This window comes from Thalassophryne amazonica, chromosome 1, assembly GCF_902500255.1.
Source record: "Thalassophryne amazonica chromosome 1, fThaAma1.1, whole genome shotgun sequence".
Lineage (NCBI taxonomy): Eukaryota > Metazoa > Chordata > Actinopteri > Batrachoidiformes > Batrachoididae > Thalassophryne > Thalassophryne amazonica.
Genome location: NC_047103.1, coordinates 16,077,106 through 16,104,434, shown reverse-complemented (window position 1 = coordinate 16,104,434; position 27,329 = coordinate 16,077,106). Strand labels below are relative to the sequence as shown.

General features: G+C 40.8%; 1 pseudogene; it reads right to left on the bottom strand.

Moving 5' to 3' along the window:
• Nucleotides 1-607: 607 nt before the first annotated feature.
• The window catches only part of LOC117521085, a 43,258-nt pseudogene continuing 16,536 nt past the window's right edge, over nt 608-27,329 (bottom strand).

The window sequence follows — 27,329 nt, the reverse complement described above, 5'->3', positions numbered from 1 at the left end:
CATTAATTAATTCATAAAAATTGTACTGTGTTGTGTTGCAGCCATTCAGAGTGTCGACACTTTGTAACCCACTGGGCCTGTATGGAAATATCTCGTACCTGTAGCCATGTCCAGCAACAGAACATTACAGTAATATTAAAGAAATATAGTTTGGCAAATAATATTCTGGTAACTCGGAGAAAACTCGTTAAAAGAAACAGTACTGTGACAGCTGAAAAGCTTCAAGACACAAATATAAATAATATTTCATATGCCATCATATAATTCAGAAATTACACACATCTTCACCTGACCAGCAGTTAGCTTGTGCCCAAACGATCAACTTGTATCGCGTGTGTTGACAGTTGAGACACTCAGTAAGACTAAGTGTACGTAATACATTATCACATCTGTACATGTTCACTGAATATTTGAGCACAATCACGTGGTTAATTGATATTTCCCTGATTTTGTATTCCTACATTAACAGCAGATAAGCATTAGCATTTACAGTCTGTACGGTAATAACAGATCATGCTCACACTCACAAGACAAAGTAACAGTTTGTTCCCAGCGGAAAGAAAAATTCTCATCAGTCAGGTAAAAACGGTGTGGCGCGGGGCGTTAGCTAATGGCTAGCATGCACATATGCAACGCCATTTTTGCAGCATCTGGCATTCACAGTACAAAAAGTGTGGCACGTTATCGCCTCATGTTCTGACAATCGCTAAAATCAGCACCAGGTGTCGGGTTCGCAGAGTGGTGAGTCATCCCGGCGTCGTTATCGTTTGCTCATTAGCGGCTCTCTCCCGTCACTTCCTGTCAGACAGAGATATGTTATCCGACGTGTATGCTAAATCGAAAATAAATTATACAACCACAAGTCCCCTGCAGAGGTTATTTTTTTGACTTTCCTCCCACAAATTTAACAACTTTAGGTCATATACAATAAACAAAAGTATTTTCAGACAGATGTAAGGACAAGGTGCTAATTCTGCCCTTTTTTTAAGTCTTACCGGCTGCGGTTGTGGTCCGTATGTATCCAGTATGAGTGTACTGGCCTGTTCCAGGTTCCACTGGCAGCGCTGCAGAATCTCCTCACACTCTGCTCTGGACCGCAGCCCCAGCCGAAATAACTGTTCTACCTATCAAACACCAGGGGGCAGAAAAGCACAAACTGTTCAATGTAGACTGCAGCGCGTCTTGACACAATGTAAATTGTGCTGATTTATTCAAAGAAAAACCACAAGGCTAGTTTTAAATATCATTTCCATTGGCTGGTAAATAGTTTCTGAAGCTAGTGTCAGTGTGTCGTCACAGTCTGAGGCAGACTGCTAGCCTCCTAGTCCCAAACCAAGCCTGTGAAGACGGTGAGGGCTGGTAGCACACTCTCACGAGCGCCACTAGCATAGATTATGACAAGCTAAAATGGACGCTCTCGTTATGGGCCGAACAACTGTCCAGTTTTCTGGGTATTCTGTGTTAGTTAGGGGAGGTGATGGTCTAGTGGTTAAGGTGTTGGGCTTGAGACCAGAAGATCCTGGGTTCAAATCCCCGCCTGACTGGAAAATCACTAAGGGCCCTTGAGCAAGGTCTTCAATCCCCTATTGCTCCCGGTGTGTAGTGAGCGCCTTGTATGGCAGCACCCTGACATCGGGGTGAATATGAGGCATAATTGTAAAGCGCTTTGAGCGTCTGATGCAGATGGAAAAGTGCTATATAAATGCACATTTACCATTTAGTACGAGCCAGCAGCCAGCGTGCTTGATGAATTCTTGCGCAAAAAGTAGTTCCCAGATAATTGTGATATATTCATTTGCTTTGATTAAATTTTCACCAGGAAAATCCTAATGGTTTTCTCACTCATAGTCATATGTGTTACATACACTCATCCAGCAGCATCTTCTCATGTTGGCATGTCACGAACTAGTGGTGCTCGTGAGAGTGTGGCGAAAGTAGTGTGGCGAGTTCAATCTCTGGGCGCAAGATACCCCACCATTCCAAAATAGCAGAGATGTCGGTCCAATGAGAGCGGCACTCTGAGCAGGATGGGCTGGTAGCTTAACAAACCAACCGATATGCTAGCATCAGCATAATTTCAAGGTTGGTATCCAGGAAGTTAACCTCGAGGGGCAGGTTTCCTCGGTGAAAACATCGCCAAGCTCAATACAAATACATGTAATTTGGTCACTTTTCAAAGGGGTTAGACTCGTCAATAAAGTCAATTTAATGTACACTCGTTCATTTCATGTCGGCTTGGTGTATAAATCTCACCGTTCCAGGCAATGAGAGCCGTGAGCTGGCTGTTAGAAGCAAATTATAGACAATAAAAAACTAGCTGATTTCACTAAAACAGCATACAGACCAAGCGTGTTTTCACAGAGTGGACAGTCACGTAAGTACGAATTCTCGCCTTCGGATTGGCCACTTTGCCTGGTGACGTAGCGCCGATCTTGAGAATATGTGTATTTGGCACGTCCCATCACATGCAAGCTCCCCCGCACACACAGGCCACCCTCCCACACACCCCAATCCCTGCCCCCCAACCCACAAGCCTCCCCCATGTACAAAACCACCTCACCACCCACACAAACACAACTCCCCCAATAGACCAACCAAACCCTACCACACACACACACTCAAACACAATACAACTCTCCTCTTACACGCACACACAACTCCTCCCATCCATTTATCTCCTCATAGGTCTCCCCCCTCTTTACTTGGGGTTTCCTCAGCTGATCTGATATTGATCTGTGAGTTGATTGGAGCACAAGTTTTATGCTGGATCCCTCAACTTTCAACAAGTTTAGCTACACAGAAAAAACTGTGAATGTATTTGCAAAACTGAGAAATGAAATATGGAACAAAACTCAACAAGAAAAACAAAAAGTTTGATTTTACTGCAAAATGATTCATCCTTTCAGCTTTTGGTTGTTGTATTGGTGTATAGTTTTTATTGGTTCATATCGTTCATCGTTCATTTAGACTTTCTGTTCTTGGTTGAAAGTGCATGTGAAGTGCTAGAAAAATGAAGCATCTCATTTGCAAACATACTTAGTATGACGTGACCCAAGCAGACAGTGCTGTCAAGTTAAATATGTCATCATGCTCTCTGTTAACTTAAAAAAAAAAACATGGTTTTTAACTGCAGAAACTTGTAATCGTTCTGTCGACCTAAATGCAGCAGCAATCGTCTGCACAAATTTTAATGGCGTCCTGCTGCGTCTTACTAGTGTTTCAATGTAGAAAACAATCTGCACCTTCAAATGGTTTGTAGCCTGGGCGAGGTTCCAGCTGTGTGTCTGCAGAGCGGCCTGGCACTCCTCCAACGTGACACCGTGCACGGCTCCTTGGACCTGTCAGATGAGGAGTGAACTCACGGTTGTTCCCGTTTACAATAGTGGGGCGGCATAAAACAATTGCTCATTTTGTGATGAAAGCATAGATTTTGGCACACATATTCAAAATGAACTAATGTTTATTTTCAGGTATGGAGCCATCCAACCTCAAATGAGCTACAGGGGTCAACAAAGAATTACACTGGGGTCAAAATTTAAAAATGTTCCAATCATGTTGAAAACTATACCACATTATTTGTCTGATCATAACGATTCCAAAAAGGTATAGTTCGGACTATCTATGACTGAATGTTATGGAGTTATGGGGTAAAAATGGCAAAAATGGTGACAAAGGTCAGTTTCACTTTGTACAGTGGTCAAAAGTTAAAGTTGCTCCAATTTTGGTAAACAGTGATGCAAATTATTGGTTGAAATAAAACAATTAATAAATGGAATAGGTTTGACTGTGCTGAATGCTTGGTCTCCAAAGTACAGGTCAAACAAGGTCGATGTCCATTGGATTCTATGACATATGTTACCCCGTACCATAACTAAGCATGACAGATGGTACAAACTATTCCTTTTTAAAATGCTATGAACTCAACCAATAATTTGCACATTTTTTTTACAAAACTGGAGCAACTTTAACTTTTGACCCTTGTACAAACTGAAACTGACCTTTATCACCATTTTTGCTGTTTTTACCCCATAACTCCATAACATTCAGTCATAGATAATCCAAACTATACCTTTTTGGAATCATTATGATCAGACAAATAACGTGGTATAGTTTTCAACATGATTGGAATATTTTTAAATTTTGACCCCTGTGTAATTCTTTGTTGACCCGTGTAGCTCATTTGAGGTTGGATGGCTCCATATCTAAAAATAAACATTAGTTAATTTAAAATATGCGTGCCAAATTCCATGCTTTTATCACAAAATGAACAACTGTTATGGAAATTTTAGCTAAGCTGCACCACTACAAGAGCACTTCTTACTATTCTGCACCAACACACGCACATGCCCCACTACATAAACCTGGCAGAGAAAAATCACATCTTTTAAACCTTCAACTATCAATACAGTGCACATAATCAGGTGATCAATAATCCATTTCATATGATAAGCACCAAGCCAATTTAGTCAGCCCAGCTAGCTTTCTCAAGATAGCTCAGTTAGCATGTAGCTTGCTCATAAACCTGACTTGTGGAGCATTTTAGTCAGAAAAAATTATTTTCTAAGTAACGTGGGTTTATTAGGTAATGTTAGTCTGATAACCAATTCATGGTTTTATTATTAAATAAGCTAAACCCGTAGCTGTGAAGCAGCAGCAGATGATCCAAGAAGCATCCAGATGTCACTATGCTAAACTGCATATCAAAGCAGCCAGAGGTTACAAATTTTGTTGGCATGAAATGCAGACAGTTAAACGCTTTGTATTACAGACATCAAACAATCACCTGAACTCAGCGCCCTCATTAGCATTAAACAGAAACTGAGCACACATCTTGGACTGTCCATGCATCTGAGTATTAAAGTCAGTTTTCATGAAATACAGGCGTGAGAATTCACCACAGATCTGCAAATATCTGAGTTTGCTCCATGACTGCAATTACGACGTTTGACACAGAGAACAACTGCAGCATTTTCCAGTGCTTGATAAGATGTGCAGTGTTATTGGTGCCTCTCGTTACATCAGCAAATCTCTTCACATCATTTATTAGTGCAGCAGATAACTGAAGCAATCCTGCAAATGGTGATACAAGCACCAAATTTGGCACAAATACTCCACAGACATTACTCTTTTGAAAAGAAAAAAAAAAAAAAACGATTGGCCACTTGTATTTTCAAAAGGCAGACAGGTAGGGGTCAATTGAAGACTTACACAGGAGTCCAAATTAAAGATGCTCCAATCTATTGAAAATTATACCACATTATTTGTCTGATCATAAATATTCCAAAAAGGTGTAGTTTGGACTATCTGTGACTGAATGTTATGGAGTTATAGGGTAAAAACAGGAAGAATGGTGACAAAGGTCAGTTTCAGTTTGCACAGGGGTCAAACGTTAAAGTTGCTCCAATTGTTTCTGTGTAGGCTCTCAGTTGTCCAGGTGGTTTCCATAGTAGAGAAGCTTGAATCTTCGACTGGACTGGGTTGCTTGACGCAAGGACATTTTGCTTCAAATCACAGAAGCTTCCTCAGCTAAAATTCTTGCTCTGGTAGTCTGACTTCTGTCTTGACTCCTGTAGAGAAGAATAAACCAGAAGCCAACAAAAGCTGGAGTTTTTAACCTAACCAGACCCCTCCTACCGAGAGGCCGACTGCTATAGGCTAGTGACTAAACAATAGCTCTAATTAGCACCTATTGTGCACTCTCCTAATGATGGTATGGAAGCCTCCCCTGATGGCTCCCTTGACGACTCTCCTGATGACGTGAATGACTCATTACCATGAACAAAAGAATGAAACTGCTTTGACCTGAGTACCCCATTGTAAACAGGGGACAAAGCGTGTCTGAGACCCGCCCCCCGGTTTAAGGCTGGGTTTCAACTGTTTTACAAAGAACTCCAGCTTTTGTTGGCTTCTGGTTTATTCTTCTCTACAAGAGTCAAGACAGAAGTCAGACTACCAGAGCAAGAATTTTAGCTGAGGAAGCTTCTGTGATTTGAAGCGAAACGTCCTCACGTCAAGCAACCCAGTCCAGTCGAAGATTCAAGCTTCTCTACTATTGCTCCAATTGTGGTAAAAAGTGATGCAAATTATTGGTTGAACTCATAGGACTAATAAATGGAATCGTTTTGACTGTGTTGAATGCTTGGTTTCAAAGTAAAGGTCAAACAATGTTGATGTCCATTGAATTCTGTGACATGTGACATATATTACCTCGTAAAGTGATAATTAAGTATGACACATGGTGCAAACTATTCCTTTTTTAAAACCTTATTAACTCAACCAATAATTTGCATCACTTTTTACCAAAATTAGAGTAACTTTTTTGACCCCTGCACAAACTGAAATTGACCTTTGTCATCATTCTTGCTGTTGTTACTCCATAACATTCAGTCATAGATCGTCCAAACTATACCCTTTTTGACTATTTATGACCAAACAAATAATATAGTATAGTTTTCAATATGAGTGGAGCACCTTCTAATTTTGAACCCTGTGTAATTCAACTGACCCCTACCTGGCGGCCTATTGAAAGTTCAAGTGGCCAATCAATTATTTTCAAAAGGTTTTCTGCTGAATTTGGTGCCTCTATCACCATTTGCAGGATTCCTCTGTAAATATTCTGTTGTCTACTGCACTATTACCACCATTGAGGTAGATGTTTGTTGCAGATATGCTGATTGGCTAAACTGGTTCCCCATAGCAATACTTGTAATTGCGGCAGGATACCAGCTGAACTGGGTTACCCGCAGAATTCCCATTCCTGACAACAATAATGTGAATAAAGTAACAGTCTTACTGGTAAATTGCTCAGTGTTTCACACTTCCATTCCTTCTCCTTCACCTGTTTGATGATTTGCTCCTGTTGCATGCTGGGAGCTGTAGTTGGTCCATTGTTGTTGTTGAAGGAAGAATTTGGTTTGGCTCCACCAGGCTGCTGTATCATAGGTTTGACTGCTGCCATGTTGGCTGCTCCGTATCTGAAATACAGAAAGGCGACATTTTATTTGGTTAAACAATGAAAGTGCTTGGGGGGAGCACTGTTAACATATAAACTCACAAGACACGACAGTACTGTTTTTCACAGTTTCTCACTAGTTGTCATAGTTAATGTGTTTTATTACATTTTTTTTGTTATTAGTAACAAATATTACAAATAATTTTGAATAATTACTGTAATTAGATTTATTAAATAACTATACAACATCTTAAAATACTTTAGTTTCTTGTTGTGGCTGAAGAAACGTTCTAAAGACATCTCTCCGTGGTTTGTCTGGTCTCTGTCTTTCTCAGCCTGAACCACAGAACGCCGACTCTTTGTGCCACAAAAAGGAAATTATCTTATTTTAAAAGCTGAAAGAGTCACAGCACTTCATTCATTCACGTCAGCGTTTATCACAGACATCAGTCGATTCTTCAGCATTCTGCAAACGATGAAAATAAATCCCTTAAGCCAACAAGACAAAAATAAAATTTAAAATTGTTTAATTACTCTTTTTGGCCTCCGTGTGGAGGAGCAAGGCCATGTGACAGCATACGCATGCAATATTTGCGTGCACCGCCTGCCAAACAAAAGGGTTCTGCTGGCGGTGGAAACACAAACCAAGCCAGACTTAACTTTTCCGACCTGTACCATATGCTTGGTGGAAATGGGGCTGTCAGCATATGCTGGCTAAATCATCAAGGTGTAACGGGGCCCTAACAGTTGTGGTTTGCACTCTGTCTGTGCCCATGTGTTAGGCATCGTTGTGTTCTTTTGTCTGTGCCTTTTTGTTAGTTTTGTCCACATTCCTTCTGTGGGTTGTCTATGTGTTGTGATCCCTGTCTATGTCTGCTGTCCTTCTGGTTTGTCCCTTTTGTCCGTGTCTCTGTGTTTTGTCATTTGTCTCTTTGGTGTCTCATGATGCATTCCCCCAGTTCGCACTTTATCCACGTCTGAGTTCCACGTTAGTTTTCTGTTTTTTGTTCATGGATTTAGTTTTTGTTCACTGTCGAGTTCTTGTTGTAGTTTTTGTATTGCTTGCTTCCTTATTTTGTTCTTAACCTTCATGTTAGTTTTCTACTGTTTCACTTTGTGCACTTTTGAGTTCCACGTTTGTTTTTGCATCATGTATCTTGGATTTGTGTTTTAGTTTTGTGAGTCCGCTGTGTCTCTGTTGCGTTTTGTTGTTATATTTTATTTTTTTTCCACTCACCTGTAGATGTGTGTTTAGTTTTAGTCACCTTGTCTTTTCAATGTGTCCTTGGTTCCTGCTCCCTTAAGTTGCACAGCTGTTGCTAGCATTTAAGCCCTCACCTGCTCCTTGTTTTTTGCCGGTTCATTCTACTTGGATGGTGTCTGATGGATTTTGTAAGTACTTTGATCTCCCTTGTTATTTCCACATTTTTGCCGTATCGATAGCTGTCTGATTTTTTTCCATGTCTCCTCCGTTGTTTTACCATTATTGCCTCCCGTTATTATTCCTGTTAGTTTGTTGACACCTTCTGCCCGCGGTTTGGTTTATGTTTTGTCAAGGATTCTCACGGTTTGTTTTGGACTGTTTTCACATGCGCTTGGACAATAAATCACTTGTTTTTCACTTACATCCCATTCTGGTTACTGCCTGCATTTGTGGGTTCACTTTGAAATTGCAATTGCAACACTAACTGAAGCAGAAAAGCCATTTTACTGAGTAATCTGCATGATTCATGCAGGATGTTTGCCCAGTACAAAGAGACAACATTATTACTGAGTATTTGACTTTAGACATCATATTTAAATATTATTCTTAGATTAAAATGACTAAAACCAGTAGACAAAATCTGCACAGTTTGTGTGGTGCGACCCTACGTCCAACAAGAAACAACAAAGGCAACATAAATACATGGTCCCACGTTTACATGAGACAAGAATGTAAATAATGCTGTATACTTTTATTATTTAAAATTACTTTATGTTCAGTATATTTGCAAATTATTAGCAGCAAAAATCTGAATTTGTTTGGTTCTTGTAATTTTTAAGCTTATTTTGGGAGAAATCTTTTTGTTTACTGCCTTCAGAGTGTTTTTGTATGTTTGTTTTCTTTTAAAGTATATTTATTTTTGCACTGACCGCCAGACCTAATCTGATATCTGACCTCACCTGTCCAGAAAACCTGGTCTCTCTGGCAGAGGGATGGGAGCAGAGTTCTGGGAGCCATCAATGAGAGAGGAAACGCCACGACCTTCACGAAGAGTGAGAGGTTCCTGTAAAGATGTGTTGTAGGAGGAGCCTGGAGCTGTGAGCCCCGATGGCTGGGATGTGAGCGGAGGAGGTGAGGAGGACGACGAAGGGGAGCTGGAGGATAGGAGAGGACCCAGGAGGCCAGATGTGCGACGTGGAGAGACGGAGAGCGGAGGAGGCGGCAGGGTGAGAGGAGAAGTGGAGAGCGGCGGCACCAGTGGGAGGGGAGAGGAGGAGCGGGAGCCCGGCTGAGAAAAGCCATGATCTCGGGGTGGGATCTGTGGAGGCGTGTCTTCCCCGTTGCCCAGGGAGATGGAGCTGGAGCGCATCTGTGGGTTGGAGCTGTGGGCTGACGGGTTGTGTTTCGAGGAGCGATGCGGTGGGACGGGACTGCGAGGCGGCAAAACAGGACGCTCCTCAAAAGAGGAGGCGAATGAAGTGCAAGAAGGGGAGGGAGGAGGCAGGCAGATCTGTCTGTGAGGGCCCAAAGGAGTCAATGGCATAGGGAGTGGAGAGGAGGGAGGGGAGCGGCCTGTTGCCATGGGAACCTGCAACTTCACCATCACCTACATCAAGACAGACAGAGAAATACTGATTCAGAAAGGCCAAACATTTATGAGGCTGACAGGATTCAAAGTATGGATATTCAAAACTATATCCAGACTGGTCAAAATCAGAATTTAAAATACATATAATTACACTTAAACTATTAAAATCCCTCATTTATTTTCACAGATAATTGAAATACAAAATTAGTCAGATTCACTTTAAGTCAATGATCCCAAACACAGCCAAGGGAACTCTGTTGGTTTTAGAGAATAAAAATAAAGCCGCTAAAATCGTCCAGCCAATCACTGACTTGAGCACAATAGAAAATATATGGAAAGAACTAAAGATCAGAGTTCATAGAAGAGGTCAACAGAACAGAATTTCTCCATACAGGAGACATCTTGAAGCTTAACTGCCAACAAAAGCTTTTGTACAAAGTATTAAATACATTTCAGTAAACGCGTTCAATACTTTTCCCCTGTCTCTTTCCATTTTATTACACATAACTTAATTTATGGACATCTATGGTTTGATTTCTTTCTTTGTGTGGATTACTTGGGTTGTTACCGACATCTGTTGAAAATGTCATGTTGGTAGGACGTTTAGAAATATCTTTACTGAGATAAAATGGTGATGTGTTCAATACTTATTTTACTCGCTGTAAACCAGTAGAAGTAAGAGCACATTCTGCACAGAATGAAAATATTAACCTTATTTTACAAATGAAAAGCTTGTTTTTTTGTTTGTTTGTTTTTTATAACTTTCTTTCTTCACCTCTCTTTGAAGTTCCTGGAAGAGGTCAGCTGACTGAGACTCACTCCTGCCTGCCACAGCGGCACTGGGCGTGGCCGAAGCCTCTTCACTCATTCCCTTGTTGATAAACCGCACCTCTTGGTCCTCCGACTGGTCCTCAAAATCCGTCGCAACCTCGTCATAAGATGGCTGAGGGAGGGGCCAGTCCAAAATGGAGGGCGTGTCCTGAAGATGAGAATGTCAGATGTTTTAATTATCATGGGGTTAAAGTTCTGGTGATAAACTGTCAGATTTGCTCTTCAGCTACAAACAGTAAGTACCTTCAGCGTGTCCTCGTCTGGCTGCCGCGTCTCTGTGAGCGGGGAGGGCGTGGTTGAACTGAAGCTGTCGTCGGTGAAGTCAATAAGCGACACCTCGCTTTTAGCCGAGCGAACACCGGGCCCTTCCCTTGGCCGGAGCTTCAGACCCAGGGACATCCCGAGCCTCTTCAGCCCCGATGAGGCGCCGCCGTCGTCATCGTCGTCGTAATCATCCAGCACAGAGTCGTAGAACGGCTCTAAGAACGCATCAGCACACAGACAGACATCAGAACATTCAGACATCAGACTGCAGGACACAGAAAGAGGACAGACAGACTAACGTACTCTTCAGAAGGACGGCAGGCTGAGGAGGACGAGGAGGAGGTTGCTCTGGAAACAGAGTGATGACATCAGTCAGGTTTTGTGTTTTTTGATGACCTTTAAATCCATTTATGTTGAGTGTGTGTGCGTGTGTGAGTTTCTGCACAGAACTCACTCTTGGCACGGTTGGGGAGTTTGGTGGGCCTCGCCATGTCAGGGTCCATTCCGAGGACATCGGGGGGGTCCATGGGGTTTCCCAAATACAAACTGAGGAGGAGCAGCAAAAGATGTGAGGTATATTTCCTGCAAATACTGAACACCTCATTAGGTTCATGTGCTCATTAAAGGAAATATCTAACCAGCCAATCCTGTGGTAGAAAACCAAAGCACTGAGGAACGCAGACCTGATTTGCTGAAGTGCAAACCAAACATCAGAAAGGGGAAGAACTGTCACTTAAGTGACTTTGAAGGTGGCGTGGTTGTTGGTGCCAAACAGGAAACTGCTAATCTACTGGGATTTTCACACAAAACTACTGTACATGTCAGACTGATGGAAAAGGGCCCTAAAAAAGAAGAAACTTCTCCAGTGAAGGAAAACAGCTTTGCTTATTTTGGAGATCAGAGAAAGTGGTCAGATGGGTTCAAGCTGATAGAAAAAGACCAGGGATCCATGAACCTGGTGGTTCTGTAAGCACAACTTAGCTCCAACCGAGTATTAGCAACCTAATGAACTGGCCTGTGAGTGTATCAGGGCTGACAAGAAGGTCACAAATTAAAACTTTCTGTCTTTATTTGTCTGTTGTCTTTTGTTCACTTTTCTTGAAGTTAACAGATATTTGCTGTTGACCTTTGCACACCTCTCTACTATACTGAAGCTGACAAACAAGATGTGGTGCAATACTGCCTCCAAGTGGACAGTTGTTGAACAATCCATGGTATAAACCTTTTCAGACAACTTAATCACTAAAGAAAAAAAAGCTCACAGACCACCTAACTACCCAAATATCCTAAAACAGGTAGTCTTTTTACCACTTCAACAGTATATTACGTATATTCGTATTTGACTTTGGAGTTGTTTTAATCTAGGTTAGTGCAGCCGATCTGCTCTGTGTCAGCCTGATCCCGTCAGATCTCAGAAGCTAAGCACTGCGGGACCTGGTTAGTACTTGGATGGGAGACCTCTTTGGAACACCAGCGGCTGTGTGTGTTTCTCCAGGTAACACCGGAGTTGCGTCAGGAAGGGCATCCGGCGTAAAACCTGTGCCAAATATCAATGCGGATCTGGTTGTATCCGCTGTGGCGACCCCGAACACAAAAATGGGATCAGCCAAATGGACAACAATTTAACCAGGTTAGTCCCATGAGATCAAGATCTCTTTTACAAGGGAGACCTGGACAACAGGGAACTGTAGTCTGGTTTGAGGGATTAAATGAAAGAGCATATAATGTATATGACATACTTCTGGGGACAGCCCCGGTATGATTACTCACATTAAATCTCGTAAAAAATTACAGACACAACCTCTCCCATATCCCTTGTTTTCCCGTCTCCACTGGGAACCGGAAAAAACTGCACTTTTTGCGATTGCTTCTGTGATTGCAGCCGGGAAAACCATTTTTTGTTAGATGTGATGCTGTGTTTGTGCAGGCTGTCCCCAGAAGTGATCAAATCCTGCGATATCATGCAGGGGTTCAAACGAGACTACGGTGTCCAATTATAAAGTGTCCAGTTCACCTAACCTGCATGTCTTTGGATGTGGCAGGAAGCCGGAGCATCCAGAGTGAACCCACGCAAACACGGGGAGAACATGCAAACTCAACACAGAAAGGTGGGTGGGGATCGATCCCATGACCTTCTTGCTGTGAGGCAACAGTGCAACCACTAATCCACCGTGCTCATGGACCAAACAACGTACATTGTACTCGTATATACAAACCAACTCTGTCAATTGAAAAGTTAAAAAAACAGTAGCTAGCACCTTGCAAGGACACATATGGTGGTTTCACCCATCATTAATTACTGTATATGTTTTGTTAAGTATTGCACATTTAGTATATGGGATATTGCACATATTAGATTTATGATGTGTTAGATTTTATTGCACACACTGGCTTTGGGTTGGAATGACATACTTCCTTCCCTCTTTGATGTCTTGTGCCACTAGTCTGACAGCGGCTGTGGAGACGAGCCCTGTGAGCAGTAACGCTCACTGGCCTATGGTGTCTCAGGTTCTACCCTGAATCCGCCCACTGAAACAGAGTGTGAACTTTAGTGAGATATAAAATTTCTCATAAATTAAATGATTGGAAATATTGCTTGGAAATGTGCTTGTTTCAAACAACCTATTTTGATAAGATGCATTAGAAAACTCTTTGTGATCAACATTAGTATTGTTTTATACCCAGTTTTTTTAATATAACAGTATTTGCACTGTAAAATATTTTTTCAATATAACAATCCATTTGCTGTTCAATTCTGGTCTAAGAATGAAGGTGTATCAATAACCTGTCGATGCGGTCGGCGTGGCCCCAGCTTCTGTGAGGGTCCGTGTCTCCGTGTCCAGTGTGGATGAAGGAGTGTTTGAGTGGTCGGCTGATGTCGCGGGCAGAAAGGCCAGCGACCGATGTCACCACGTGACGAGGAAACTGAGCAATGCGCAGCGTTCGCCTGTTTTGGCCTCGCCACCAGTAGTGTTCGGCCCTGAAGGTAAACGTATATAAGAACAAACAGAAACATTCAAATTTATGCTAGGGTATGTGACAGTTACCAGCTGCTACTCCCGATCAGAGAATAGTAACCCTGTCACCAACCTTCATGCTATAATTTCATCAACATTTACCTGTTTAATTGTTTGTTTATTCCTTACACCCTCTAGATCATTTGGCCAATTTCCACCAATTTTGCTATGTAGGGTACTTTGGACGATTCCCACCACAATCGGTAGTAAGTGGATGGGCAACACGGGAATTGCTCCTGAAGGGGAAATTTTGCCAAAGGACCAGGTCACTGCGTTCAAAGTCAAGGAATTTCTTTTTCAACCCAATCTGGACCAAACGTGGCACACATATGTATAGTACATAAATCCCAGCATTGCCTGAGCAAGACTGGCCAAGGCCAAGAATTGGGGTGAATGTTAAGGTCTTAGGATCAAAGGTCAGCTTTCCACCAGGCAGTGAATTTTCCTGTTCAAGAAATTCAGTCCTAAACAAGGTCACCACATCCTTATTGATCCTATACTGATGCTATGTATTACCATACATCTGAAGCTCCAGGTCTTCAATTGCATGGAGAAGTTGCAAGGAGACATGACTGAAATGTATAAATTGATCCAGGAAGCTCAGTCATCTGTGAGGAGCTCGGAGTAGAGCCGCTGCTCCTTCGCGTTGAAAGGTGCCAGCTAAGGTGGTTCAGGTATCTGGTAAGGATGCCCCTGGGCAACTCTCTAGGGAGGTGCTCCAGCAGATCCATCTGGGAGAAGACTCAGAACTAGGTGGAGAGATTATATCTCCACACTGGCATGGGAACGCCTCGGAATCCCCCAGTCAGAGGTGGTCAATGTGGCCTGGGAAAGGGAAGTCTGGGGTCCCCTGCTAGAGCTGTAGCCCTCCGTGACCAGATCCTGGATAAGCAGTTGAAGATGAGTGATATGAACCAGGAATATGATCCATCCAATAAAAACTTAGTGAATTTAGCTGAAGGGGCTAAGCTGGGATCACTTATTTAGTAATGCTATACATACCACACTTCAGGGCAACCACCACAGCCAACTACTTTGCCATAGTTGTAAACCACTGGAAGTCCTTAAATAATCATATTGTGACTGCACCCATCATGAATACCTTTATATTTGTAAAGATCGGGCAATTTTGGAAATTCCTAACCCTGGAAGAAGAATAACTGGAATCATGTTGGTACAGTATGTTAGCCGATATAGCTATGCAGAATTAATATAAAATTATTTTTGTTTTTCTTTTTGGATAATACAATCTGGGATTCAAGTTCTTGACACAGATGCCTGGACTGGCCTGTGTCCATAAATCATTGTAAGGTATCATAATGTAAGGGTACTACTGAAAGTAAGGAAGTCCTATATAGGCCCTACGGCCCACTGGTGACCATACTTATCCCTGGATAATGTAATGTGAAGCAGGTGATGAAAGTCTATGGCTCCCAATGGACGGGACGCCAGTCCATTGAAGGCTACTTCCCATTTACATCTGCGTGAACTGAGACAAAGCAGATGAAATGACTTGTCCAAGTACAGAGACAAGTAGCGTGAGCAGCATTCAGTCCCAGGTCTACAGAATGGTTGCCCAACTGCTTATCCATTGCACACCTCAAAAATCTGTCCAACTGTTAAAATAACATAAATACAACAGAACATTCTCTGCAGAGGTCGTGAGAGTGAAAACCATGCACCACTTTTAAGTACAAATACAAAAAAAACAAAACAAAACAAAAAAAAAATGTATGACTGCACACACATTCAAGATGAACAGGATGTTTTCTTGTTCCACCAAAGAAACCACCGACTTTCTAAAATGAGCCAATAACAAGGCAGTAATTACAGTAATTTTCAACAAATGCAAGGAATCCAAAGTCACCATGAGATATATTGTTTTCCCCTCTGGAATGACCTTTGATCAACACTGACAGACAAAAAACCAAAACTTTCAAAAACATTTAAGAATGCCAGAATGATTCTTTTCCTGTTGCAACTGAGGTCAAAGGGGTCACACTCTGCAAAATTCTATTTTATACTTCAATGTGGTCAAATTCCTACAATCTGCTGCTCTCAGCAAGCTTTCGGCTTGAAAACATCTCGTTTCTTCCCATCAGCTCGTAAGAGGTCTGCATGAGAAATCCAATCCGTCTGCGTACAATGCCGAGAAACCGCCCCAATCTAAAGAAAAAAATGTTTTGAGAACCTCTGAGTGGCTGTTGTGTTGAATTTATTATTTTTTTCATGTTTACATTTTCATTTATTGATGGTTTGAAGCACTTTGTAGAGCTTGTTGGAATTCGCACACAAATGTTATTGACGTAGTCCTCTCCAAAGTCAAGATCAATAAATCTGTCCTCACTAACAGAGACACCTAATCCGCTGGGTTTGCACAAACTGTTATGTGGGCCGCTGAAGAGGAGGTACTGCTGGCCCACCACCACCAGAGGCGCCCTGCTTGGAGTGCGGGCTCCAAGCACGAGAGGGCGCCAGACCCAGAAGAAGTGACAGCTGTCATTTATCCCCTGCACCAGCTGTCACTCGTTCATCATCATCATCACCACCATAAAAGCCGGACTGCAACTCCACCTCCTCGCCGAGAATCGCAACTACTGAAGAGGTAATTTCTCTGCTGACTGACACTTTGTGTAACAATCTGAACTTCTGTTGCAGCCGTTTTCCTGGGAGTGTTGCCTTGTCTGCGGGATTGCGCGTTTGGTGTGACAGTTGACGGCTTCGCCTCACACTCCAACCCAGATAAGTGGTTAACCAGGAGCTGCACGAGTGTGTGATTGGAGGTGGAGGTGCTCCCTCCTAACTGTGTATAGACTGTGGACTACTGAGTGTGCAGACTCACACTCATTCATCTTATCTCTGCTTTCTGCCAGCAGTACCAGGGTCGACAGCCGAAGACAGAGGCCACCTGGGGACTCGGGACTGGCGGCTCCGGTGTTCTTCAGACCGTTGGTGGTGGAAGCCGTGTGGGACGCGGCTTCTCTCTCATCGGGGGTCTTCTATCTTCGAGCCTGCCCACACGTCACCTGGTGTCAATTGACTGTGCAAATGTCTGTGAATTTAGTTGTGTATTATCACAACATTAAATTGGTACTTTTTGGCTTATTCATTGTCCGTTCATTTGCGCCCCCTGTTGTGGGTCCGTGCTACGCACCTTCCCAACACAAACGTATCTCAGCAAAATTTATCTGCTATAAAGTAACATATTTCAGTGAACGCCATCTATATGACGTGATTCCTTAATTTTTTTTTACCTAGGGGTTTGTACAAACACACTGACCTCCCATCTATGATGGTGATGACATCATTCATGTTGATCTGGAGCTTGCCTTCCTCCTCAAGTCCTGCAGGGCTCTCATGTCTGTGGGCATGGTCTGCAGAGCACACACCAACACAAATCATGAGCCTGTGCCGTGACTTATTACTGGCAAAGCAACATAATGGAAATAAAAAATGAACCTTGTGTCATCACCATTTTTGAAGAAATAAAAATTATATTAGATAATTCAGACATTTGTAGGTGTATGTATAATGCTCCTTATTATATTAATTACTGTGTTGCTGTATACAGGAAAAAAAAAAAAGATCACTCACTGCAGCCTGATACGCCCATTTCACTCAGGCTCAGTTTGCACATACAGTGCATTCCTATGGGACAAATATAGTTTCTGTGCGAGGAAAACAACCGACAAATTCTGTGCACATGACATTTGTGTTTGGCCTAACATAATTAAAATAGAGTAATATCATATAGACATTTGCTCACCACAGATTTAGTAGCCCATTTCATATAGGGAGCTGTGCATGACATTAAACACTAAGAAGGTGACAAGGACTCATACCAATTGTCCCATACAAATGGACAAGCTGGAAAGGATGTACAGCAGGATAGGGTGATAAAGGATGCAGATGCAATATGCAGCAAGTGAGGCGAGTGTTTGAGATGGTGGAGGAAGTAATCTTGAGGAGCTGATGAAAGAAGAAAAGGAGAGAGAGAAAAGGCTGAATGATGTGGAGAGAGTAAATCAGGAAGTACAAGAGATTAGTAAGTATGAAGTGAGGGCAGCTATGAACTGGATGAAGGGCAGTAAAGCAGTTGGTCCAGATGACATTCCAGTGGAGGCACGGAAATGTCTTGGAGAGATGGCAGTGAAGTTTCTTACCAGATTGTTTAATAAAATCTTGGAAAGTGAGAGGATGCCTGAGGAGCTGAGACAAAGTGTGCTGGTTCCTATTTTTAAGAACAAGGGTGATGTGCACAGCTGGCATAAGTTGATCAGCCACCACATGAAGTTACGGGAAAGAGTAGTAGAAGCTAGGCTTAAAAAACAGCTGAAGAGCTGTGAGCAGCAATATGGTTTCATACTGAGAAAGAGCATTATAGATGTAATGTTTGCTCTGAGAAATACAGAGAAAAGTTGTGGTTTTGTATGAGGAAATCTGGAGTGGCAGAGAAGTATGTGAGGGTAGTGCAGGATATGTACAAGGATAGTGTGACAGCAGTGAGATGCGCAATAGGAATGACAGATACAGTCAAGGAGGAGATGGGATTACACCAAGGATCAGCTCAGAGTCCTTTTTTGTTTGCAATGGTGATGGACAGGTTATTGATGAGACCAGACAGGAGTCTCCATGAACTATGATGTTTGCAGAAGACATTGTAATCTTTAGTAAGAATATGGAGCAGGCTGAGACTAGCCTGGAGAGGTGGAGATAGCTGTAGAGAGAAGGGGAATGAAAGTCAGTAGGAGCAAGACAGCACACACTAAAATCAACAGTGTTAAATTAACACTGCCAGTGGACATATAGTCCCACTCTGGCCAGAGTAGAACCATCCCTGGTTCTCAAGACCAGGCACCTAAGTGGCTCTACTCTACTCTTCTTTTTTTAGATATTTAGATATACCTTAGTATACACTAGTAGAGTTCTACCTTAGAACTGGAATGTATTATAGAAGACATACCTTACTGAATTTTCATGTGTGTGAATGAGGGACCCCAGTGGAATTGTGCAGTTACAAGGAGTTTAAGTGGTAAAACTAAATGAGTTCAAATAGTTGTGATCAACTATCCAAAGTAATGGGCAGTGTGGTAGAGAGGTGAAGAAAAGACTGCAGACAGGGTGGAGTAGGTAGAGAAAGGTGGCAGGAGTGATTTATCACAGATGAATATCTCACTCAGCCCTTTTGCACGTCAAGTATTGTACCTCCATGAATATTTTGTGTTGGGAAATATCCATAAAGTCCATACAGACAAAACATTTGCAAATCTCCTTTGACCCTATTACGAGTCAGTAGCAAGGATACAGTGAGTTATACTGTATTTACAAGTGCTCCTATTTTATTACCCGTATCCTGTTATTTGCAGTTGAACAAATAACCTCTCTTGTGGTTGTAGATTTTTTAAGGAATGCTGCAACTACAAATCATTTACTGATTTTAATTTTAGCAGTAGTGTGTTTGTACCTCAATGAGGAAGTCTCTCAAGCAATGAAGGTCGCCTGTCCTCGGGTTTGGGGCTCCAACACTGCAGCATGACATTATAGATACCTGGGGGACAGTCGTCTGGTTTACACCAACTCTCAGCCTCCACGTCCACTTTGTGAAGGATCTACAAACACACGTCAATAATAAGGTTGTTAAATTCTATTAGTATGTTTAGAAGAAAACACAAATTCTTCATATTTTTTAACGTTATCTGACAATTAAAGTTAAGTAAAGTACAGATCCTGCAGTAAATCCGATGTATGAGTGTAAGAACACCTGGCTCCCGTTGAGGCCGAGCCACGGCTCCTGTCCATGAGTGAACATCTCCCACAGAGTCCACCCCAAACATCCAGGTATCAGACGCATGCGAGAAAGTTCGAGACTTCAGAGACTCTGGTGCACACCTGATAGAAAAGTATAAAAAAGGACAGCCAAGTACAGGACAGTACATAAATAAAGAGACAACATCAAAAAGAGAAAAATTACTGTATTCAGGTTCATTGTGTGGTATTTTCTAACCAATCTTGTTCCTCTGTCCAAACTGGCTAGTAATATTAGCTGCTAACAGTGGGTTTTTCTTTTCTTTTCTTTTCATCTTTAAGTGCTTATTTTGTGTTTTAAGTTTTAGAAAGAAAGTGTGTTTGAGCAGAAGCAGGGTAATACTTTAGCTAATGTGTTAGCTAGCATGCTTAGCTAGTAAAAAGCTAGTAGTTTTGCCCGTTTATCTGTCTCTGCTATAATGAAGATACAGAACAGTTTTGTGCTGAAGTAAAGCAATGCTTTCATCAAATTACATGAAAATTCAGTAAGGTATAGCTTATATATTATATTCCAATTCTAAGGTGGAACTATGCTAATATATAAAGGTATATCTAAATATCTAAAAAGGAAGAGTAAAATAGGAGAGTAGAAAAGAGTAGAGTAGAGCCACTTAGGTGCCTGGTCTTTGAGAACCAGGGATGACAAATTTTATTGTAGTATCATTTTTAGTTTTATTTTACTTTCTCTGTTATGGTGAATAACATGCAAATAAATATTTAATCTCAATTTGCAGTAATCTCCCAGTTTTTATCATTAGGCTAAATCATAAAGGAAATATTCCCAGCATCATGTGCTAACTCAAAGCAGAATTTGCAACATGGTAATCACAGGTTCATATACAAGAATATCACTTTTAGAATACGAAAAACTAACCATAACGTATGTTTATAATGTTTTGCTCTACTGGACAAAACTGATGATGTCATTATCTTGAATTAGAAAACAAACAAACTCTGTGAAGAAATATCAGTCCTGATGACATTCGAGATGTGGTCATCGATACAATATTGTTTTTATGATATTCAGGTAGATGATCAGTCACTAAAATCCCTTTTCCTTACCATGGGAATGGGATTTATGGCCTTCTTCCATAACGTTATTGGTCAGTGTCTGTGGGCAGTGCCCTCATCAGGCCAAAGTCTCCGATCTTCACCGTTTCATTGGTTGACAGCAGAACGTTGCGAGCTGCCAGGTCCCTGTGAAGGAAGCGCTTTTGCTCCGAGATAGGCCATACCACAAGCCACCTACACACCCACACAAATATTCAACTCAGTTTACATAAATAGACTTATACAGCAATGAATCACAACATAAGTCACCTCAAGGTGCTTCAAAACAGTGAGGGCTAAACTCGCACATCGTAATTATCCACATACAAACATTATATTACCCATTTAACAAGAGATAACACAATATGATAACAGCTAGAATGGATAAGTTTCTAACTGATACAACCCCTGGCAAAAATTATGGAATCACCGGCCTCAGAGGATGTTCATTCAGTTGTTTAATTTTGTAGAAAAAAAAGCAGATCACAGACATGACACAAAACTAAAGTCATTTCAAAATGGCAACTTTCTGGCTTTAAGAAACACTATAAGAAATCAAGAAAAAAAGATTGTGGCAGTCAGTAACGGTTACTTTTTTAGACCAAGCAGAGGAAAAAAATATGGAATCACTCAATTCTGAGGAAACAATTATGGAATCACCCTGTAAATTTTCATCCCCCAAATTAACACCTGCATCAAATCAGATCTGCTCATTGACATTGACCCTATGCCATGACATTGACCCTATGTGTCTTTTTGCAAGGAATGTTTTTGCAGTTTTTGCTCTATGGCAAGATGCATTATCATCTCGAAAAATGATTTCATCATCCCCAACATCCTTACATTGTCCAAAATATCAACATAAACTTGTGCATTTATTGATGATGTAATGACAGCCATCTCCCCAGTGCCTTTACCTGACATGCAGCCCCATATCATCAATGACTGTGGAAATTTACATGTTCTCTTCAGGAGTCATCTTTATAAATCTCATTGGAACGGCACCAAACAAAAGTTCCAGCATCATCACCTTGCCCAATGCAGATTCGAGATTCATCACTGAATATGACTTTCATCCAGTCATCCACAGTCCACAATTGCTTTTCCTTAGCCATTGTAACCTGTTTTTTTCTGTTAGGTGTTAATGATGCCTTTCGTTTAGTTTTTCTGTATGTAAATCCCATTTCCTTTAGGCGGTTTCTTACAGTTCGGTCACAGACGTTGACTCCAGTTTCCTCCCATTCGTTCCTCATTTGTTTGTTGTACATTTTTTCGATTTTTTGAGACATATTGCTTTAAGTTTTCTGTCTTGACGCTTTGATGTCTTCTTTGGTCTACCAGTATGTTTGCCTTTAAACAACCTTCCCATGTTGTTTGTATTTGGTCCAGAATTTAGACACAGCTGACTGTGAACAACCAACATCTTTGCAACATTGCGTGATGATTTACCCTCTTTTAAGAGTTTGATAATCCTGTCCTTTGTTTCACTTGACATCTCTCGTGTTGGAGCCATGATTCATGTCAGTCCACTTGATGCAACAGCTCTCCAAGGTGTGTTCACTCCTTTTTAGATGCAGACTAACGAGCAGATCTGATTTGATGCAGGTGTTAGTTTTGGGGATGAAAATTTACAGGGTGATTCCATATTTTTTTCCTCAGAATTGAGTGATTCCATATTTTTTTCCTCTGCTTGGTCTAAAAACGTAACCGTACTGACTGCCACAATCTTTTTTTCTTGATTTCTTATAGTGTTTCTGAAAGCCAGAAAGTTGCCATTTGAAATGACTTTAGTTTTGTGTCATGTCTGTGATCTGCTTTTTTTGCTACAAAATTAAACAACTGAATGAACATCCTCCGAGGCCGGTGATTCCATAATTTTTTGCCAGGGGTTGTATTAAATTATTGCTTGAGTTTAGTTTCCCAAAATAATTATTTTCCCTAAAGTGTGTCAAACAACAAGCAACACATTTTTATTGAATAGTTATCCTCCAGTATGCAGTGCAGATCAAAAATTCTGATTAAATAAACACAATGACATTATGAAATAATATCATTCTTAACTAATATAACTGTTTAATAACACTGAAATATTTCCTATTTTTTATTTTCATATGACATTTTATTTCATGTAATTTTTTTAATTTATTTTTTTATGCAAACAATCCACTTTGACACAAATTCATTCTGAAAACAGTCGCAAATCGGGAACCCTGTCTTATGGCGGCTTGTAACGACAGCAACGGAGGTGATATGAGAACACGAAGAAACGCAAACATTAACCAGCACAGTGTTGCAAGCGGTTAGTGTGTTTGCCTCCAATCGAAAAGGATCCCGGTACAAGGCCACCTTTACCTGTTCTTCTTGTATATCTGGAGTTGCATCAGTAAGAACATCCAGTGTAAAACTGAGCCAAATCAACACCAGATCTGCTGTGGTGACCCAAGCAAAAACAAGAGAACACAAAAACTAAAATAAACTAGAAGCACTCAGAGAGTGCAAACCTCCGCCAAGGCCATGGGGCCATGGGGTCACTGATGCCATAACATCTACACGCCGTGGAATCATTGAACCTAAGAAAGTCCTAACAATGATTTTGCTCATTAGTAAAAAAGTTTCATCTGCTGTGACTGGATAGCATGAGCCTTAGCGCTTGGCATCACAGTTTATTGCAACTTGCACCTTTCCCAGAAGCTTCCCTGTCATCTGAGCACTGATATTGATATTGCATGTGCTTATAGACAAAAACAAATAAGAGACAAAATTCAATTTATTATTCAACTAAACTGGAAATATATGAATTTTTTAACATTTATGAAACACTTCTCTAAACAAGGCCATAGGTTTCACTGACCCTAAAGAGATTCCTCCTTGGCACAGTGATCTATTCACAATTCAGTGTTACAACCAAAACTATGATACATACACTTTCCTTCCTTTATATTTGACATCATTGACCATGAAACATACCACTAGAACTTGGAATCACTTTTATGTCTTTATTAGTTCAAACGTATGTAAAAAAAAAATAATTTTTCGGTAATGGCGGTTTTCCTTCTGGATCTAGCTCCATAACATTTGAAGCTACATCAAATCTGATGACACCTTACTGAATCAGTACAGATTCAGCTACAATTTTGGTGTTAGTTGTGCATCTCTAGCTTCATTTGTCACCATCACACTGACATTTTCTATTTTCCCTATATTTTTGCATATTCTGGATCACCAGATCCGGAATCCGGATCCGATCATCACCAACTTTGTTGTTTGATAGAACATTTGACTATGTTACAACCCTAATTTTTGTCAAGCCTTTCTGCCTTGTTTTTGTGGAGTTAGAAAGACACAAGACCTGTTACACTTGGGGCAAATGAACACTTGAGTAGGCTGGGCTTGTGCTGCTGCCTGCTCTTTCTGTCTTTGATGCTTCTGGCGTGAGGCCTCACCTTATACATACATACATACATACATACATACACACACACATATATATATATAATATATATATATATAATAAAGGACTTATTAACAGAGTGAGAGGTCTGTACGGGGAAATATCAGACCGAGCAGTAAGGACGGACCGAGCTAACAGTGAGTTAATTGAAACATTATAGAATTTACATTATTACATTATAGAATTCTGTTAAATGCGCCTGATATTTCATCATATTGTTTTGTTTAATCAAACGGTTGTTTGCGTCAAAACACCTTAAAATACTTTAGATAAGAGCACTCGTTAGGCTCGTGACGGGTGTATTAATTACTGACCTGCACAGAGTAACCGCACAGTAAAGGAAATGAGGATGTGACCCTGACGCTTTCTCAGACCGATCCAACAAGGAGCCCAGAGGAGCCAACTCTGTCAACCTACAGAAAAAAAACCCCGAAATCAAACACAGCCCAAACTCACGATCACGATGTGTCCACTTTCTGTCCACATGCTCTTCTTACCATCTTCATGGGCTGTGTGAGGACGATCCCATAGAGGCGGATCAGGTTTGGTGGCTCCGGGAAATGCATGCATTCACCTCTCTGATGAAATCGTCCAAAACCGTCAGAGTCCAGCATGCCCGCCTTCAGACATTTAACTGCTACCGATAACTACAGACGGACGATAGAATAGAACGCAATAAACTAATTCCAACAGAAGATGCAGGGGTTAGACTCTTACAACGTTTGATCTTAACTATAACTTACCAAAAATTGTTAAAGAGTCCCAAAAGACAATTAATAATATTAATAATAATACATTTATTTGTATAGCGCTTTTCTGGACACTCAAAGATCTTTACAACCAAAGAAAAAGATAAAAAATTAATTAACCATTGTGTCGAGTATAATTGGGGGAATTTGGTTTAAATTAATGTAAAGTATGTTTGAAATTAGCTAAATGCTGTTTAAAATATTCTATTACACTCATCATAGAACAGTTTAAACCTGGTATAACCAGTTTGCAGCTGACCAGAAATGTTTCAAACCAGTTTAAAAATGTCGTAACTGTTTAATGACTTTAAAGGGCTGCCAGTTACAAACCATTACAATCAGATTAGTTCTCATTTAAAGTCAATTTAAGAGATTTTTTTGTTAAATACAACATAAATCACTCTGATGTGCAACAGTTTAAACCTGTTTATGTCAAATAAATAGTAATGACATTATGATTGATTTCGATTAATAAGTGTTGATGTTAAATGTATTATTAAATTAGTTGGCAACTGAAAACTGATGCAGTCCTTAATACCTTGAAATGTACTATGTGTATCAGAAACAGGATCTCTGGAGGTTTGTCACAAAAATTCCTGTTTTTTTTTTGTTTTTTTTTTTGTACATTTGTCTGTACACCTTGAACACATCGCATGCTTGTCTGCATGGATTTAATTTTTATCCTTTCTTTTCTTTTATTCATTGTAAATGAGCAGCTCTCTGTCATTTTCCTGCATCCTCACCACCTGCTTTGGGACCCGGTCCACTCTCCTCTGCGCACACACTCCAAAGGTGCCATCTCCGAGCCGCTCAAACGTTGCAGCTCTGGCTCTCTGATCAGCAGGTGATGGAAGCTCCGACTCACTCGTGCTGGAAGCCCAGGCTGGATGACGCCCCCTGAGGCTGCTGGGAATCTGCATCGGGTCTTTTCACACCGGAAACACCTGCAGACTCAGAGGAAGATGACAACAGAGATGGATTGTTGCTCAAGTTCAGAGGCAGGGGCAAGTGACGGAATGTTGTAAACAATGTGCAATTTGAGGTTGTGAATTACACAGTAGTCAGGTTCTTTTAAAATGTGTGAAACACCTGTGCTTTCACGGTGTCAAGTGTCTTGATGAAAGGTCACATTAACATGTTTCAGGAAACTTTGCAGTTTAGACACTGATGGGTTTTGATGGTTAAGATAGGGTTCTCCAACCTTTTCCTCTGGGAGCTACTTTTACAAAATAAAATGGGTGAGCGCTGCTCATGTTTTTGCAACATTTATTTCTGAAACCTTATTTTAACCCAACAAGTTCACTATTCTTGTTTTGCCTGAACATTACAAATTTTTGGTTGTCCACATCTTACATTTTGCATTAAAAACATCACAAACAAATGTAATTCACTCCCACATGCATTTGCATTTATGGTATACATGTGTTCTAGTGTGTCTCATAAACAAAGCTACTCCTTTCTGTTTTGTTTTAGTTAAGTAGTTAAGTAAAGTTAAGTAAACCAGTAAACCGATTTTTTAATGTATCGTGCATTTATGTTCCAACCTTATTCCAAAATAGATGAAATTAATTTTTCCTCAAAATTCTACACACTACACCCATAATGACAATGTATAATGAAAAGGGTTTTTTTTTTTTTAGATTTTTGCAATTTAATAAAAGTAAAAAAAACCTAAATGACATATTCACAGCCTTTGCCATGAAGCACAAATTGAGCTCAGGTGTATCCAGTTTCCATGATCGTCCTTGAGATGTTTCCACACCTTACACTGGAGTCCACCTGGGGTAAATTCAGCTGATTGGACATGATTTGGAAAGCCACACATCTGTCTACATGTAAGGTCCCACAGTTGAACAGTGCATGTCAGAGCACAAAGCAAGCATGAAGTCAAAGGAATTGTCTGTAGACCTCCGAGACAGGATTGTCTGGAGGCACAAATCTGGGGAAGGGGTACAGAAACATTTCTGCTGCTTTGAAGGTCCCAATGAGCACAATAGCCTCCAATTAATGTGTAGAAACAACTCAAGGATGATCAGTGAAAACAGGATGCACCTGAGCTCAATTTGTGCTTCATGGCAAAGGCTGTGAATATGTCATTTAGTTTTTTTTTACTTTTATTAAATTTGCAAACCTCATTTACCTCATTTATGAGCTTCATGGCAAAGCTGTGAATACTTTGTACATGTGATTTATTAGTTTTTAAATTTTAATAAATTAGCAAAAAATCTAAAAAATAGACATTGTTATTATGGGTATTGTGTGTAGAATTTAGAGGAAAAAAAGAATTTAATCCATTTGGAATAAGGCCATAACATGAATAAATGATGCACTGTAAGCATGATTACATTTAATCGCCACTTGATGGGGTCTCCAATTTGAGACCAAAAGCAGTAGAAGGCCTCAGCGCTTAACACCAAG